At 39.4% G+C, this 19,694-nt stretch overlaps 1 pseudogene; it reads right to left on the minus strand.

Annotated features, from left to right (window-relative positions):
* Nucleotides 1-18,596: 18,596 nt before the first annotated feature.
* LOC116910369 lies at nucleotides 18,597-18,946 on the minus strand (annotated as a pseudogene).
* Between the last annotated feature and the right edge of the window lie 748 nt (nucleotides 18,947-19,694).

The raw sequence follows: 19,694 nt of genomic DNA on the forward strand, positions 1-19,694 counted from the left end.
GAAACACCACATCTGGTTTTGTTTTAAAGTTTTAAGGACTAAAATTACTGACCAATAAAAAGGTGTGAGAAAGAACGTACTTTTGTGACTGAGCACTAAGATGCTAGAAATAAAAGATGGCATCTAAGGTTTCAGCTGCGAGGCATGAGATAGGGAATTTCTAAAACAGAAAAAATAATTATAAATAAAGATACTTCTATTTTTAAAGATTACTTTTGAAGTCTATATGGCAAAATAGTGACATCTCAGGATGATCTGTGTCCAAATTCTCTTGTGTTTCTAAGGTTCTCGTTCTTAATAAGATTTTTGTTCTTCTAGACTTGGCAACCCCTCCCATATAAAGAAAAAGCAGGGCTCACTGAATCTTGAGGAAATAGTTTTAGATGTCAGTTTTAGTTTTCAGCGAATAGAGATGTTTTTATGAGTTCAATAGAAAGAACAATGAATAGTTGGACATCAACCGTCTCAAACAAGCAAGGGGAGAATTACAAAGGTGATATACTGAGGTTCAGATCAAGGAGAGATGGTTTTCTTCATGTGTGCTAGAATAGGTTGAGTGATGAGAACTGACTGGAAAAGACTGAGTTTCTTTTCATGGGCTCTTTGTGGTTTTCCTGGCAGACGCAATTTTGACTGAAGGGGCTACACACTTCTGCATGGAAGTCTAATCTTCTTTCCCAGTTAGCCTAACATTATCCTCTCTTCTCCCACTACAACACATAGAAACACACACATGCGCACGCGCGCGCACACACACACACACACACACACACACACACACACACACACACACACACACTGAGCCTTCAGTAGGATTTCTGTTTTCTAAACATCCCATATATCTCGAGCTGACGTGACACCACCAGTAGTAGATTTGTGTACGTGATTCAAGTACAGATGTGAGAAGTTAGAGATGACTGGAAATCACATTGGTGTGACCGATACACAGCACTGAAATCCCCATACTCCGACGATTTGTCTGAACCACCACCACACCTAACTCCCATTATATCACCGTGGAGTAGTGCTGGGCCAGTGCTGTAAAGACAAAGGAAAGGAAGACAGGAAGACACTGTTTCACAAATGTCAGTAACTCTTGAGACTCTCTCATTATTTGAAAAGCCGTCACGCACTATTTGTACAATTATTCAGTCTTGGTGTTTTTCATCCTGGAAAACGAATAGATGAGCCAGATAGCTGAGATTTTTAAGGGACAAATAGCATTTTCTATGGTCATTAAACAGATCTACAATTGACGTGATAATAAAGTTTGTCCGCACACCCTAAAATCAGTTCAAGTGCTGCTCATATGTCATACTTTGAAAAAAAAATGCTCGGCTGAAATAAATCTCAGCTCAGCTTCTAAGTTTTAAGACTGGGTCCAAAATCAGAGCTGCTTTGGATGTAGAGAAGCAATCTCTTGTTCATCCTCATCTGAACAGGGATGTTTTGTCCATTTTCTACATCCTCCTCTCTAGCATCTCCAATTGTAAAGTTTTGGCAGCTGTTAGAAAAGAAAATACTAAAAGGAAAAGAGAGAGACGGAAAAAAAAAAAAAACCACCAAAACTGACATGCGAAATGGGAACCAGCTTGGTTGTGTGCTGTTGTCTCTCTTGTGGGTTGAAAGGCTAATATCAAAATATTGTGGTTTTAAAAGCATCAGAATGATGGGATCTTGAATCGTGTTTGTCATCACTGTGTGCGTCTGCTGTTGTCTCTCTTTTTATCTCTGTAATATGCCATAATTATGTCTTCTGAGAGGGTCAATTATCTAGAAAACAAATCGCCGTCATTACCTCGGATTATTCTTCCCCTTTCTTTGATCGTCTTTTGTACAGCAACCCAAAATTTTGTGTTCATTCAGTCTTTCTCTTTCCTGGTGGCCTTGCTGGTAGAGCTGAGATTCGAAAGGAGACCGTTTTTCCTGCTGTTCCCCATGTTATCTTTCCCCTTCATTTCCTTTCAATGTCTCTCAGGCCTCCCATTACCAAGATATGTTCAAATAATCTCATTACCAATAAGGCTCTTGGCAAATATGGCCCTTCACCGTTCCTCCTTTATTCTTTTTCTCTCCCACTCTGACTGCATTTACAAAATTCAACAGGGTTGCATGCAAAGACTCATTCAAACTGCATTAATATCTTAGGAAGCCACTGTACCCTAGGGTTAATAATCTCAAGATAAATGTATCATGAGACCTCTGTGATACTGAAAATTAATGGGGCTGGTTTGACCAATGATCACTGACTTATAAAGAACCTAACCACAGTGGTTAAAGGATCCAGTGAAATTAGCATTTCCTTTGGTTTGAAATGAAGAAGAAAGAAAGGAGATAGAAAATAATACTTAAGAAATAGAAATACAGACGTTTTCATAATTAGCTTTGCCATACAGGTGTCAAGAAAACTTACACAGGGTAATACAGAAGGGAAACTCATGTACTCATTGATAGGACAGTTTTCCTGGATTGGGCATCATGATGACCCTTCTAGGCCCAGAGTGATGTGCTGATTTCCCAACAAATCTGAAGAACATTCTCAATGCTAGGGATGGATCTTTGCTATTCAAACGCCTGTGCTACCTAGCAGATGTGGAAAGTGAGGTTTACCACAGCAATTTCTTCTAACTCGCACTGGCGGAAGCCCAGAATGTAAATCAATGTCTTCACCCTTGCCATCTCTCATTCCCCCGTCTGTGTTTTATGAGGAGCTCTCTTTCTGATGATTATTCTCTACCTCCCATCACTCTAAATCTGTACCGAGGAGAGAAATAAAATTAAAAATGGTGTCCTCTGGGTTACCTACTCAACAAATAGGTAAAACATGGCATGTTGCAAGCCTCAGGGAACAAGGACTCCTCTAAGAAACCATTCAGTGTAAATGCTAGGTTAAGGCAAGCATGAGAGAACTGATGCCGAAACAAAATTGAAGCATACTACATTATAGTTTAGACAATAGTATATATATATTTAAAATATTTATTTAAATATTGTGCCTATGATTATGGGAAGAGCTCATGGATGGAGTCTAGAGAACCAGGCTATAATTTTTAGAGCATTGCCAAAGCCAAGGTCATATTACTTCTATGGTATGATGGTCTTGGCTCCAGAGACATCATATACCTCCTAATGGATAATCAGAAACAATGCATGCAAAGTAATGAATAATCAGAAACAATGCATGGTTAACAATAACACATTTTCTAAGTACTATATACTTTTTTCCCATCTTTATTAAATTGGGTATTTCTTATTTACATTTCAAATGTTATTCCCTTTCCCGATTTCCATGCCAACATCCCCCTAACCCCTTCCCCTCCCATTCTATATGGGTGCTCACCTCCCAATCCTCCCCCATTACTGCCCTCCCCCAACAATCACGTTCACTGGGGGTTCAGTCTTGCAGGACCAAGGGCTTCCCTTCACTGGTGCTTTTACTAGGCTATTCATTGAGGTTGGAGCCCAGGGTCAGTCCATGTATAGTCTTTGGGTAGTGGCTTAGTCCCTGGAAGCTCTGGTTGCTTGGCATTATTGTTCATATGGGGTCTCGAGCCCCTTCAGCTCTTTCAGTTCTTTCTCTGATTCCTTCAACGGGGGTCCTGTTCTCAGTTCAGTGGTTTGCTGCTGGCATTCGCCTCTGTATTTGCTGTATTCTGGCTGTGTCTCTTAGGAGAGATCTACATCCGGCTCCTGTCGGCCTGCACTTCTTTGCTTCATCCATCTTAACTAATTGGGTGGGTGTATATGTATGGGCCACATGTGGGGCAGGCTCTGAATGGGTGTTCCTTTGCCTCTGTTCTAAACTTTGCCTCCCTATCCTCTCCCACGGGTATGCTTGTTCCCCTTTTAAAGAAGGAGTGAAGCATCTGCATTTTGGTCATCCTTCTTGATTTTCATGAGTTCTGTGAATCTAGGGTAATTCAAGCATTTGGGCTAATATCCACTTACCAATGAGTACATACCATGTGTGTTTTTCTGTGATTGGATTACCTCACTCAGGATGATATTTTCCAGTTCCAACCATTTGCCTACGAATTTCATAAAGTCATTGTTTTTGATAGCTGAGTAGTATCCCATTGTGTAGATGTACCACATTTTCTGTATCCATTCCTCTGTTGAAGGGCATCTGGGTTCTTTCCAGCTTCTGGCTATTATAAATAAGGCTGCTATGAACATAGTGGAGCATGTCTCTTTGTTGTATGTTGGGGCATCTTTTGGGTATATGCCCAAGAGAGGTATAGCTGGGTCCTCAGGTAGTGCAATGTCCTATTTTCTGAGGAACCTCCAGACTGATTTCCAGAATGGCTGTACCAGTATGCAATCCCTCCAACAATGGAGGAACAATCCTCTTTCTCCACATCCTCACCAGCATCTGCTGTTGCCAGAGTTTTTGATCTTAGCCATTCTGACTGGTATGAGGTGGAATCTCAGGGTTGTTTTGATTTGCATTTCCCTTATGACTAAAGATGTTGAATGTTTCTTTAGGTGCTTCTCAGCCATTTGATATTCCTCAGCTGTGAATTCTTTGTTTAGCTCTGAACCCCATTTTTAATAGGGTTATTTGTCTCCCTGCAGTCTAACTTCATGAGTTCTTTGTGTATTTTGGATATAAACGCTCTATCAGTTGTAGGATTGGTAAAGATCTTTTCCCAATCTGTTGGTTGCCATTTTGTCCTAACAACAGTGTCCTTTGCCTTTCAGAAGCTATGTAGTTTTATGAATTCCCATTTGTCGATTCTTGATCTTAGAGCATAAGCCATTGGTGTTTTGTTCAGGAAATTTTCTCCAGTGCCCATGTGTTCATTCTTCCCCACTTTTTCTTCTATTAGTTTGAGTGTATCTGGTTTGATGTGGAGGTCCTTGATCCATGTGGACTTAAGCTCTGTACAGGGTGATAAGCATGGATCGATCTGCATTCTTCTACATGCTGACCTCCAGTTGAACCAGCACCATTTGCTGAAAAAGCTATCTTTTTTCCATTGGATGTTTTTGGCTCCTTTGTCAAAACTTAAGTGGCCATAGGTGTGTGGGTTCATTTCTGGATCTTCAATTCTATTCCACTGGTCTATAAGCCTGTCTCTGTACCAATATCATAAAGTTTTTAATCACTATTGCTCTGTAATACTGCTTGAGTTCAGGGATAGTGATTCCCCCTGAAGTCCTTTTATTGTTGAGGATAGTTTTAGCTATCCTGGGTTTTTTGTTATTCCAGATGAATTTGCAAATTGTTCTGTCTAACTCTATGAAGAATTGGATTGGAATTTTAATGGGGATTGCACTGAATCTGTAGATCGCTTTTGGTAAAATGGCCTTTTTTACTATATTAATCCTGCCAATCCATGAGCATGGGAGATCTTTCCATCTTCTGAGATCTTCTTCAATTTCTTTCTTCAGAGGCTTGGAGTTCTTATCATACAGATCTTTCACTTGCTTGGTTAAAGTCACACTGAGGTATTTTATATTATTTGGGACTATTATGAAGGGTGTTGTTTCCCTAATTTCTTTCTCAGCTTGTTTCTCTTTTGTGTAGAGGAAGGCTACTGATTTATTTGAGTTAATTTTATACCTAGCCACTTTGCTGAAGGTGTTTATCAGGTTTAGTAGTTCTCTGGTGGAACTTTTGACCTCACTTAACTATACTTTCATATCATCTGCAAATAGTGATATTTTGACTTCTTCCTTTCCAAACTATATCCCTTTGATCTCTTTTTGTTGTCTGATTGCTCTGGCTAGGACTTTGAGAACTATATTGAATATGTAGGGAAACGGTGGGCAGCCTTGTCTAGTCCCTGATTTTAGTGGGATTGCTTCAAGTTTCTCTCCATTTAATTTAATGTTAGCAACTGGTTTGCTGTATATGGCTTTTACTATGGTTAGATATGGGCCTTGAATTCCTATTCTTTCCAGGACTTTTATCATGAAGGGGTGCTGAATTTTGTCAAATGCTTTCTCATTATCTAGTGAATGATCATGTGGTTTTTATCTTTCAGTTTGTTTATATAGTGGATTACGCTGATGGTTTTCCGTATTTTAAACCATCCCTGCATACCTGGGATGAAGCCTACTTGATCATGATGGATGATCGTTTTGATGTGTTCTTGGATTCGGTTTGCAAGAATTTCATTGAGTATTTTTGAGTCAATATTCATAAGGGAAATTGGTCTGAAGTTCTCTTTCTTTGTTGGGTCTTTGTGTGGTTTAGGTATAAGAGTAATTGTGGCTTCATAGAAGGAATTCAGTAGCGCTGTGTCTGTTTCAATTTTGTAGAATAGTTTGGATAATATTGGTATGAGGTCTTCTATGAAGGTCTGATAGAATTCTGCACTGAACCCATCTGGACCTGGGCTCTTTTTGGTTGGGAGACTTTTAATGAGTGCTTCTATTTCTTTAGGAGTTATGGGGTTGTTTAAATGGTATATCTGTTCCTGATTTAACTTCGGTACCTGGTATCTGTCTAGGAAATTGTTCATTTCCTCTTTTTCTTCTTCTTTAAGTAGAAGAATGAGAAAAACTCTGCTAGGTATTCCATACATGTGACATTCAGCAAGATCTCACCTGCCTTCTCTTTATACATTATACCATCCATTATGTTAACATCTTTGATTTTGGAGCTCAAAAAGGGAAACCCTAAAAAGGTTAGTAATGTGAAATCCTGTTGTATAGATCAGTTTTCTTTTTATTTGTTTCTGTATTCTACAAATATTGAGTGCTAGATCTAATCCTAGAGCAGAGATGATAAACAGATCAGAAGATAAATCCAACACAACACTGTGTATTTATAAAGTCTCATGAGAACATAGCTACACCCACACATGGTTGTTTGCGTGGGTCATCTACACCCACTGTAGAACTACCACACCACCAAAATGTCAAGAGTAAGTAGTAGTAATGCAAACAGTGTGGGCTAGTTTTCTGTTGTTGTTTGGTTGATTGCTTGGTTGCTTGGTTGGTTTGTACATTTGACACAAGCCAGAGTCATCCAAGAGGAACTTATTCAAACAAACTAATATGTCTTAACCTATTTTCTGTTCACAGTTGACGTCTTTGGCGGTAACAAATAGAGGCCCCACTTTTTCTTTTTAACGGGCTATTTTGATTTGACTTAATGGAATGTGATTTTGAGTGTGGAAGGGAATTGGCACCATTCATTCTTCCCTAGTGATGACAGGGAGCTTAACCAGCACAAAAGGCTCTGAGAATACTGTGCTCCAATCATACCTGTTTTCTTCCTTGTTCTCATTCAGAGCTTTCACAAGCTGGGGTTAAGGGCGCCACCAACAGTTTGAACAGCAAACATTTTGCATTACTCCATAAAAATTAAATGCCTCCTCTAGCAACATTTTATAACCAAGGGAGATAACTACTTGAGAAGAAATCTGACATTAGGTCTCTTGATTCTGACTCAACACAGAAATTCTGCCAGATCTGAAACTTCAAAGCTCAATATGTTAATGAGTTCACAGTGGCCCTAGAGAGCCCTTTCTGGCCAAAGAAAAGAGCTATCAAAGCATTTCTTCCTTAAAGTGAAAATTGATGCTATTTGGGTGGTCAGATGTAATAATGGTAATATGTTAGGAAATATAAGAGGGACCATCAAAAGTAAAAATGATCAAATTATAAACTTAGATGGTTTGAATGCCTCCTTGTTTTTGTCAGTCTGACTAATGGAGTAATTTTACTCTTAGGTAATCAAAATTTATTTATATAGATCTGGGGTTTATTGATCTAACTAAAAAGGCCACGTCAGAATTAAACTCTATTTCTTAAAAAAAAAAACTGTGAAATTGATGTATGAAACAATTTTAACTTAAAAACTAGCATTTGAGCCAAATCTACTTTTACTGAGGAACAAGGGTGTGAGTCACCTGGGAAAGAAGAACCCAGATGGCCATTTGAATGGGAGTTCTTCCTCCAAAAGGTTTTTTACTCCTTTTTTTGTTTTTTTTTTCTCAGAATTTGCTGGGTCCGGAAAACACATATCTTCAAAGCTCTGTTCAATGAGGTAAGTGCGTTAGAAGCTTTCTTAAGCTCCCATCATGTAGGAAACATTAGGAAATCAGTTAAGAACCTGGTCCATTGTCGCAGTCTGGGAACCAAAGTTTCACTGAAATGGCTGCTGCTTTGCTCTTCCTGGGCAGAAATGGATGCAAGTAAACTGAAACTCAAAAGAATACGGAGAGAGTAAAGTCTGCTCATATGTTGACAGCTACTACTCTTCCTACTAAGGGAGATATGGTAGCTCCTCAGTCATTAAAATAATAACCTTATATTAAAATTACATTTTATATATTTCTCTTTACATTTTATGTAAGCTATATAATGTGTGTGTGTGTGTGTGTGTGTGTGTGTGTGTGTGTGTGTGTACAAAACATAGGCTTTGGCATTTAGAAAACATCTGTGGATAATCCATTCTGAAATCTGCCTTTTTGTGATTTTAGGTAAGTCACTGAAAATTTTTGAACCTTATGTGCCCATATATAAAGCCCATGTTAAAATTGTCATTGTCTCATAATGCGTAAGGGTCAAGTCTAAAGAGTAAAACATATTTCCAGAACAAATAAGTAATACTAATTGAAGCTATAATCGTTGCTATCCAAATACGAAAAACAGGGCAGTGGTTAATTGTTGGTGACACCATGCTTTTCTTTGTGAGCCAAACATGCTTTGGTTAACTCTCATGACCATTCACTTTCCATACAAGAGGCTTTGATGAAAGGCCACATCAGCTGAGGGTGTGAGCTGAAGGTTTCTCTGCTATTAACGAGGGTGGAAAGGTTGTTTTAATTTATTTTGTGATTTGTCTGAGGATCTGGAGGCATTAGGGGTTACCTGGAACAGAGAATCCAGAGTTGTTATTATTGAAAACTGAAAAGTTTTCGATGAACCTAATACTCAAAGGCAGATCAAGTCCACATAGCGTGAGGTTTAAAGTGTGGCAATGAATAAAAAAGGAATGCACTAATATTCAAGTCTTAAAACGTGCGGGAAGAAATAATGTGATGGGAGAGAGAGAAAGAGAGGGAGGGAGGGAGGGATGGAGGCAGGGAGGGAGGGAGGGAGGGAGGAGAGAGAGAGAGATCAGCATATTCAGACAAGGAGTTTGGTTCATGAGAGTGACAGCACAAGCTTACCTCAAATCTTTACTGTGAGCATGGATGAGATCTCAAAAGAGCCACCTACAAATGTTAGGCAAGCATTCATTCATTCAGTTGACTAAAGTTTGAATTTGAAGGGAAAATGAATTAAATTACTTCATATTATTTTGGTCAAGTTGAAGGGCAGGGCACACTGGCAAAATTAGGTCATTATACTGAAAACTCCAAGTGAGTGATGGGAGATATTTCAATATATAAAAGTACATGTCTTGTAAGCACAAGAATCAGAGTTTACTTCCCAACACCCACCTAAAAGCTGGTGTGATGGTCTGTGCCTGTGTCTCAACACCAGAAGACCTCTGGGGTTTGCTGGCAGCCAGTCCTCCTGACTCAGTGAACTTCCAGTTCAACAAAGATTCTGTTTCAAGAACACAGGGTGCGGTGTAATTGTCCTACATTCATACACACACACACACACACACACACACACACACACACAAATATTTATACACATATATTACACACAACAAAAAGCTTTATATTAGAAGATAAGGAATATGGAAGAATGTAACCTCCATAAAGATGGAGACTTTGCTTTTTCAAAAATTATTCAATCATTATAGAGAACATTTTTATTGTATTTTTGCTAGCATTAGAAATAACCCATCTAATTTTACCAATTTTTTTCTTTTTATTGAAAGCAGGTGTTTTTTTTTTCATGCATTCATGATTATGGTTTTCTATTCCTCTACTCTTCCAAGTTCCTTGCCACCCCTCCTCCCATCTGGATCTATCCCCTTCTGCCTCTCACTAGACAACAAACCGGCTTCCAAAGAATTATATTATTATTATTATTATTATTATTATTATTATTATTATTATTATTATTTAAAACATAAATCAAGACTCAGCACATTGGACTAGGACAAAACAATCAAAAGGAAAAGAGCCCAAGAAAAGACACAAAAAATGAGATGTATACTCAGAGACCCACTCTGGTTTTTACATTTCTCTTGGTAACATGCAGAGTACCTTCCCATACCGAAGATTTTAGAACACAAGGTTGAAGGCTTTATGTGAGCACCAGTTCAACCTCTCTATTTCCAGTGAGCTGTGTATGTCTTGACACAGCAAAAGGGCCTTTGCTGTTAGTTTGTGAATAGCAACTTATACTCTTGGCAACAGACTGTGTTGTTTGGACATTCCCATGGGATCTTTTCGGTAAAAATCTCAATTAGATGTAATTCATTCCCAGTACTGGAAGTTTCATTTGGTAACAAGAGCTGGCAAGTTGTATCTCCCTTTATTCGGTAATTTCATAAATATCTATATATCTATATATAGAGAGATGTAGATATAGATATATAGAGATAGATAGATAGATATAGATATAGGTATAGATATAGATGATATATAGATGTAGATGTAAATGTAGATATAGATATATGTAATTTAGGAAGCTCCTGATGTATTAAGTTTCTAGCTACCTTTCAGAGAGACTCTTAATTTTAGCTATCTCTCCCCATATTCCCTCCTTTGCTCCTTTACCCTTGACCCTTCCCACTTGATCCTCCCATTCCACCCTAATAGAAGGAGGAGTAATTATTGCTTTGTGGATTTTCTAATTATTATGCGATCTCAAGGTCTATATCAGTGAGATGAGACAAAATAACTATTTAATTTATGGGAGATAAAAGAGAGCGGAAGAATTAGAAAGATTAAACAGACAACTAACTCTGAGAAGTTTGTCTACAGAACAGTACATTTTTATATGTAAGTTTTAGATCTATAAGACCTAACTCTTTGTCTAGGGCTAACTTTTTCTAGGATAATTGGCTCAAAAATTGAAGAGGTTTCCACAGTGTAAGCCAAGTTTGCAAAGACTAATTAAAGACCACACATGTCTTCCAACTTGCTGATAATGATGGAGAAGAGGGAGATAAACAAATCAAGAGTATAAGATCTCAAGAAAGTTCCTGTCAAGTAAGGGAGACATATTTGCAATGTCGAGGGAAGAACAAGCCTTAATGCATTTAAGCCTTGGACTAATCTCAGCAGGATTGAAGATCCTACACTTCTTTATATTTAAGGTCCAGGTTTTGGAACATTTAGAAATTACCCTCTAATTTCATAATGTGTGGCCATTTGAAGTTTTGGTAAGAAAATCAGAAAGTGCTCTGCTGAGCTCTTGTGGAAGAAAGTTCATGCCTATACCCACCCAGCATCTACACCATACCCACTTCTGTGTTTTTCATGTCAATGTCACATGAATGAGAACAAGCATCGAGCATTCAAATGGGTTACTTAAGATGCTTTTTTGTGTTAATAAGAAAAAGAAAACATAGCATTGTATTCTCTGGTTGAGTGTAAAACATCAAATGGACCATTCACTCATTGCAGAATTTTGGCTTAGACATAATGATGAAAACATGAAATAGACCCATATATTGTTTCTCTCTGCATGAATAGCTATAAAGGCACCATTATGAGTGACAGAGCAATTATCTGGACTAGGAAATTAATGAGGAGCTGAATGATCCAGAGGGGACAAGTTAGAATAGATTCCATTCCATCTCAAAAGGCAATACCTTCTTAATAAATACAGGAAAATCTATTGTTTTTGTTTTTGTTATTTGAGAATTATAGCCCATTTGTTAGTGGTAAACAACAGATTTTTTAATGAAATACATATCTCTTTGGTTGTGTAATGAAAACTAAATCTGAGCACAGACTTCCAAGGCATGGGGGATGGAATGAGAGAGGAAGAGGGGGAGGGGGAGGGAGAGAGAGAGAAAAAAAAGAGAGACTACAGGCATAGCAAAATATGAAACACACCATAGTAAAAATGTGTTAAAGTCAAATTACTTTGCTATTAAGAAATATAAGACCCTGAAATGTCTTGCTCTAATATGAGTATAAAAAATTATCAAGTATTCTTGCTTAGAAACATTATTGTGAGAATATGGCTCAGTCAATAAAATGATTGCTTGGGATGCATGAAACTCTGGGTTTAATTTCCAGTACTTCATAAGTCGGTGAAGTAGTGCATGCCTGCAAGCCCTGCTTGGGAGGCGGAGGCAGAACAGTCAGATGTTTAAGGGCATTTATTCTCCTTCATAGCAAGCTCCAGGACAGCCTGGGGTAAATGAGAACTTCTCTCAAAAATAATCTGTACAAGAAAATAAATAGTTTGAAAAGATACTCAAAATTAAACAAGGCCCTATCCAGTGACTAGAAACAGGTCCTACTCCAACCCCCATTGTCTCCAGCTGTAATTAGTCAACATTCAACTTAAAAAACCAAATGGATGTTGAATAGAATTGGTAGAATATTCAAACAAGTGAAGAAGTCTTTTTAAATATATTTATTTTGTGTATATGAGTACACTGCAGCAGTCTTCAGACACACCAGAAGAGATCAGTGGATTCCATTACAGAAGGTTATGAGGCACCATGTGGGAATTGAACTCAGAACCTCTGGAAGAGCAGTCAGTGCTCTTAACCGCTGAGCCATCTCTCCAGCCCCAAGTGAAGAAGTCTTGTACTTTCTCCTTACACTTTTATCTATCATCCTGGGGTCAGGAAGGCTTTAAGATTCTGTTGGTACTGGGGGAGTGGTGAGGGGAGGGAGATAATATTGGATTAATGCCCTTTGCACAATAAAAAGCCATAAGCTCTCTCCATGGTCCTGATAGGTAAGAGACATGCTAAGGACATACAGAAGAGAGGAGTCCAGGCCTTTTGTGTCTGTAGGAATCAGAGTGCACATATAAATACACATATAAGTTACTGTGGGAGTCTAAAGGCATCGTTTGTCTACACATTAAAGAGAAGATGGTTCATATAAGGCCAACTGCTCTTCTATCACCTCCAGGAAAAAGATGCATAAGCGTTCCCAGCATCAAGTACGTTTATGTTGATTTAACGATATTAGCCAATGGAAAAGCCCTTGTGGATTGATTAACAAACAGTAGGGGTGAGAGGATTCTCATTCTGGCAGAAGCTGGTTGTGAGGATCAGGTGTGTTACTTACTTTCCTCTTTGCTGTGACCAATGACCAAAAGCCAACTGAGGGAAGAAGGGTTTACTTTGTTCCCCCACAGCTCAGAGGATCACAGTCTCCCCTGGTTGGGAAGAAACAAAAGAAAGAGTGGCTTGATCCATGGCACCAACTATGAGGTAGAGATGGGGGATTGACAGTACTCTGTCAACTTCCTCTTTTCTCCTTATTCTAAGTCAAGCCCATGGCCTATAGATAGTGCCACCAGATTCAGGGTGGGTCTTTTATTCTTGGTTAAACATCTCTGGAAATTCCCTTAGAAATACACTTAAAATGTGCTTTATTAATGCCCTAAGACTAGGTATTTATTGATCTAATCAAGCTAATGATATAAAATAATGATTACAGAAAGAGTGTCATACAATACAGCCATATTATAGAGTTATAAATAAGATATGTTCCCATAGGTGCACTGTGGATAATTTGCTGACATTTCCCACAATGTGTTATGCTTGGCATAAGACAGTACCTATGAAGATTTGAAACAAAACACAATCAGCAAAATAATAAGAAAAAAAAATACCGCTACCCTCTGGAGCTCTCCTTTTGTCTTGGCATTGAAAGAATGAGGGAGAAGGAGGAGGAGGAGAAGGAGGAGAAGGAGGAGAAGGAGGAGGAGAAGGAGGAGAAGGAGAAGGAGGAGGAGGAGAAGGAGGAGGAGGAGGAGGAGGAGAAGGAGGAGAAGGAGGAGGAGGAGACAAAACTTCCAGAGGAGGTCCCAAGTTAACAGAATGGCCTGAACCACTCTTTCCTCTACAACATTGCCTCCCATCTAAAAGAAAATGTACTCCTTCCCACGAAGTGCAGACTCAAGGCTCTGAGCTCTCAGGGGATGAATCACAAGTCTTGTCACCTTGTGCAGCAGCCCGGTTACGTTCTGTGACTCTAATAGAAATCCTGAGAGACAAATAGTGCAGGAACACAGCTCTACATTCAATACCCAGTGCCCATCAGATTGAACACAATCTAATTAGGAATGCAGGCATTAACACTACACTGGCGGAACACTCAGGCACTCTAAGCCAATTCTGATAACTCCAGATATTGATTTTAAATTATAAAATCATTAATAAATACCCCTGCAATCTCACTTCATTGAACATCTCCTAACGAGTCTGAAGAAACAGGAAGTCAGTGACAACCTTTACACAATATTTTGAAGGGGTAACTACAGTGTCACTAACTTGCATGACAGAATAAACTATACCGTGGTCTACCCTTACCCAGTGCCTTAGTTCTCTTCACAGGGTTGAAACTCTTCTGTTCAAGCAAGACATTAGTTCGGGTTTGTGAAACTTGTAACTTCTAGCAATGAAAAGGTGTATTTGTAATTTTCGTTTAAATCATGGTTATGGTGATTATGATTGCCTACCCATCATTGGATTAGATACTCACCCATTTTAAGTTTTTGGCATCGACAGATATCAGTCGCCAAAGTTTTTTTTTGTTTTTTTGTTTTTTTGGTTTTTTTTGTTTTTTTGTTTTTTTTGACAGCAAACACTGACCTGGAATTCTGCCACTGATTAAGGGAATCCATGAAGTCCTTGTGTGGTGTAATGGGATTCTCACCCTAATTATAAGGTAAAGCAAGTGTCATGTAGTATACTAAAATATATGAATAGTACCAATAATTTATTAATCATTAGTTATACAACCGTGTATCACTAACATGGAGATGTCCACAAAACTTCATGTTCCCTTTTAATAAATATTAGTTACTGTTAGCCGGTAGCTGCCCACAGAGACGATGTTATCAGAGACACGGTGTGATCTGGCCAATAAAATGTAGACAAAGTGATCTATGCTACATTGATGCCGGAATATCAAAACCTGGTATATAGTATTCTTAATTGTGTCACACATGCCAACACCAACACATGGTTGGACTCTCGAATGAATGCGAATCAGAGTCTACCCATCTATATCCCTGATAATTTTATGAAGTAAAAACATCCAAAATTGGAAGACTACTGTAATCAGAGGGCTTATCTTTTAAAGCAAGCATGTTATCATTATTAATCCACTCAAATCTTTATTCTTAACACTCGCTGCAATTAGCCTTTGAAATTAAACCACAACAACCCTGTGAAGTAGGTGATGGACTTACTTGTGCTCAACCTGAAAACAGTTTCCTTCCATCCACATTCATATACTGCTCAAGCACTAGTCAGAGAGCGCCAGACAAAGGCGCCTTGGATGGATTTTGAATACTGACTCTGTCGATTAAATGCCAAGCGCTGTCCTTGGCTCTAAAGTTATATGACAGCAAGCAAGCAGACATGCTGCCTAACTGTGTGGAGTTTCTAATCTGCTGGGCCTCAACTTTCCTAGTGCCGCAATCCTCCTGTGGTGGTAACCAGAAAACTGCTTCAGCACTGCTTCATACATCTAATTGTTGGATCATAGTGTAATACGATTCATGAATCATAATGTAAATATCTGATGTGCCAAATCAGATATTATGATATTATGACTCCCAGGGGAGTTGAGACACCACCCCCCCGCAAAGGGGTTGCAGCCCCCAGGTTGAGAACCATTGTTCTACAGGTTGTTTTGTTTTAATGTAGTTTTTTTTAAACTCAGTGTTTCCCACACTTTAATGTGTGCCTCCAAAATTCATATGGTGTTAAATAGTAGTTTAGAGTAGGTTTCGAGTAGTAAAAATGCGGGGCCTTGGTGTCAGATGCAGGATACCTGCCTTTAGATTGTTAGTCAAAGAAACCCCAAAGATACAAACAAAACAGCACAGGCCAATGCTCTTGACTGACAGGCAGAACTTGAGAGTAAGATCCTATGGCTGACGACACCACTTTGCTCATAGGATATGGAGAAATAAGCTGGTATTCACTTGTTCACTTCTCCCTAGCTTCACCATGGCTAGATGTCATGGTGCTAGAAGATGCTATGCAGGCTCCTGGGTGAGAGGGTATTCCTCAACCGTGTTAGCTAAATGCCAGAAAGATAGCCTCAGAAGAACAAACACATTGGTGTCACATTAAGGAACTAAAAGCTCAGAATTCCCCTTTGGACTACTATAAGCAGTAGCGAGATCAAGTTTGAATTTCCACTTTTCTCACTGTGTCTTCTGTCTGTAGTTTGTGGTTGTTGGGCTATCAGTGATCTGCCTGTCGTATGCTTAATCTAACTGAGTCCTTGCTGCTGTCTGTGTATAATGCCTTCATGATGTCTGACTGTCCCTAACAAAGGACCTTGCTCTATATTTATTGAACAGCACAGAAAATGTTCTTTACAAAGATCTCGAGCAAAGTTTTACAGGATTTAGTTACTTTACTGACCCCAAGTGACTCAGAATAGTAAGTAAATAGTACTGCAAACATGCCATCAAATTCTATCTGTATATTGTTTCCCACATTTATGGTAGATATTTAATCATATAATGCTGCTTTCAACCTGTTGGCTGCTTTCGTCAAATGGTCACCAAGGCAGGAATACACACATGCATTACCCTGAGTCAGGGTATGTGAAGAGTAGATCATTTAAGATTAAAGCTATACACTTAAGGCAAGTAAAATTGGGTTTTAAGAGCAGAGTAAATAAGCAGGCTGAATACACACTAGGGTGTTGGTCTAAGTCTTAAGTAATCTCAGCGTGCACTATTAATTTGGCTGTGTGGGCTAGCAAAATCTCTCATCTCTTTGCATGTAGGCATGATTTTTACAAACTTGTACCAGTTTTGTCCAGTTTTATAAACTTGTACAATCAGCAGTCTTATTCATCTGTTAACCCTAAGATAACTACCAACCTGGCAATATAGGCTCACTAGGACAGCTGTAACACAAATGTTATATGAATAAACAACCATATTCTGATTGGACCTAAGACCATTCCAGGAGATGAAATCCACAGCCGGCATCATTTAGGGGCTAAGAACCTGTGTTCACACAAGTCATAGGCTCTAAAGGAGAACCTACTACTCTTGTATTTCTAAAATGGACTTAGCACCAAATTGTTCTCTAAATATGTATCTTCACACCCACAGATGAGAACCATGTCAAACGTTCAAAAGTTCATTCTAGACAACAAAGCCTCAGAGAAACTTCTTTTTGCAATAAATGGCTTTCGATACTGATCCAATAAGTGGTCAAAACTTGTGTTGGCTTGTTTTTACGTTAGCTTTATACAAGCTAGGATCATCTGGGATAAGGAATCTTAATTGAGAAAATAATCCCATAAGGTTGTCCTTTGGACAAGTGTTTGATGTGTTCTCCTGACTGATAAATGATGTGTGAGGGCCCTGTTCAGTGTGGGTTCCGACACCCAAATGCCTGGGGTTCTGGGAGCTGTTACAAGACAGACTGAGAAATCCACGAGGAGCAGGCCAGGAACAAGCACTACTTTGTAGCTTCTGCGTCAGTTTCTAGATCTAGGTTCCTGCCTTGAATTCCTGTCTTAACTTCCCTTGATAACGGACTTATAAGCTGCTAGGTGAAGTAAGTTCTTTCCTCGCAAATTTCTTGAGTTGTGGAGTTCTATCATAACAATAAAATCCTAAGACAAAACTATGAAGAAGAAGAGGCTGTAAGATTTCGGCCTTAAATGGAACATCTATAACCCCCTAAGGAAAGCTCAGGGATCATCGCCAAAAAGGGATGCAAAGATTTGAAGAGCCAGGGATTGTAGAGGATTAGTGAAAATTACTTTTTGATACATGACAAGCGTGTACACATGAAATCACAAGGACTGTAGGTGCGTACATAAAAATCAAGCCAGTCATAATCCAACATAGATGGGAGAGTGGCTCATGAAACTCCCTTCTCTGTTCTAGGGGCTACTGGCATCTGATGGCTGTTTGGGGAGGAAGCATCGTTTTTCTTCAGGGATGCTGCCAGTGCGTTATGGGGGTTCTTACACCTATGCACATACCACTATACTGAGTAGACTTTGTGGTATAAAACAAGAAAGAAATCATAGGAAGATGGGAAGGAGGTGGTAATATGGTGACAGAGATCTGGGAGAAGCTAGAGAGGAGAGACAGGAGGGTAGATTTGACCAAATGCATCATATACAACATATACGGAATTCTGAAAGGATAAATTAAAAAATACATTTAAAAGTGTAGGCCCTTCGAGACGTGTTCTGGTATATGCTGTATATCTGCTTCTTCTGGGTCAGACAGTGCTGCTGCCATCTTGAGTCAAGAGATTCTCCTGCGATTTCATCTATTATCCCCTCCTGGAGGGGCTTTGGGACTCACAGAGCTCAATCACCTTTGGGAGATCTTCATCAGAGCCCTTCCTAGAAGAGATACGAGGTAAACATAGACTACTTTGGAATCTTTGATACTACAGCAGTCTGTAAGTTTATTCTGTGACTCTTCGGGGGTGCTCAAGGAAATTCCTGGGAGTGTAGGTGCCTTTCAGTAATGCATGCTCGATAAACTCTTTTTCTCCCCAGTCATTCTTGCATTTTATTGTTGTCCTCTCAGACCTTGACTGCGTACTTGCGCAGTGGGTACAGCCACTCCTTCCGCTGCTGCTTCTTGGTCTCCAGCTTCTCTTCCTGCTTGGTGAGGCGGTGGTGCATGGCTCTAATCTTATTGGGTCGCAGGTCCAGGGTTTGTACTTCTTTCCACTGTAGAATTTCCTGAGGTTTTCCTTTTGAGTCTGATTAAAGAATTTGCATACAACTCGTATCTTGGAGAGCTTGGATGTGGTGCCACCTGTCACTTTGGTGACACGAAGCTGGGACAATTCCACCTTCAGATTATCCAGTTGTTTCAACAGCTCCTCCTCCTCCTTGCTGCACAGGTCCTGAGCCTTAATCTTGGCCATCGCTGTGTTGCTCATGGCTGAGGCTGCCTGGTTCAAGAGAAAGAGCTCCTATAAACTCTTGCTTCACCAAAATAGACTTAAACGGATTCCTTTGTTTAATCTGTCCGTGCTCTCTTCAACGGAAGGGAACAAATGCTTCTTTACTTCTTCCCAAGAAACGTGCCCTGGCAGCGCTAAAGCTCCTCTCTCATGAGTGAGGACTAAAGCCCCAGTAAAGGAGACTTCAAGCTGTGTTAGTCACATAATCTTCTGCCTTCAGCCTGGTGAGGAGCCCACATCAGGCAACTAAGCCCATTGGCACCTTGATCTTTTACATATTTGTTTCCAAAAATGTAATAAATAGGGTCTTTTTCCTACTATAAATGACCCACTGTCAGCTATTTTTCTTATAGCATTGACAGACACAATAATGAGTAGGCAAACAAAAATTCTCAAGCTTACAAAAAGCAGTGGAAATACCTTGTAGTGGTTTGGTGGTTTGAATAGAAATACTCCCCCTGGCCCTACATCGGTGTATATATTTGACTGCTTTACCATCAGGGAGTGTCACTATTTGAGAAGGATTCATAAGTGTGGCCTTGTTAGAGTAGATATGGCCTTGTTAAAGGAAAGATGTCAATGAACACAGCCTTGGGGTTTCCAAAGCTCAATGCAGGCCCAGCGTCTGTCTCTCCCTGCTGCCTGTGCATCCAATTGTAAAACTCTCAGCTATTTGTCCTCCGCTGTTTCTGCCTGCATGTCATCATCC

Source organism: Rattus rattus, chromosome 9 (genome assembly GCF_011064425.1).
Source record: "Rattus rattus isolate New Zealand chromosome 9, Rrattus_CSIRO_v1, whole genome shotgun sequence".
Taxonomy (NCBI): domain Eukaryota; kingdom Metazoa; phylum Chordata; class Mammalia; order Rodentia; family Muridae; genus Rattus; species Rattus rattus.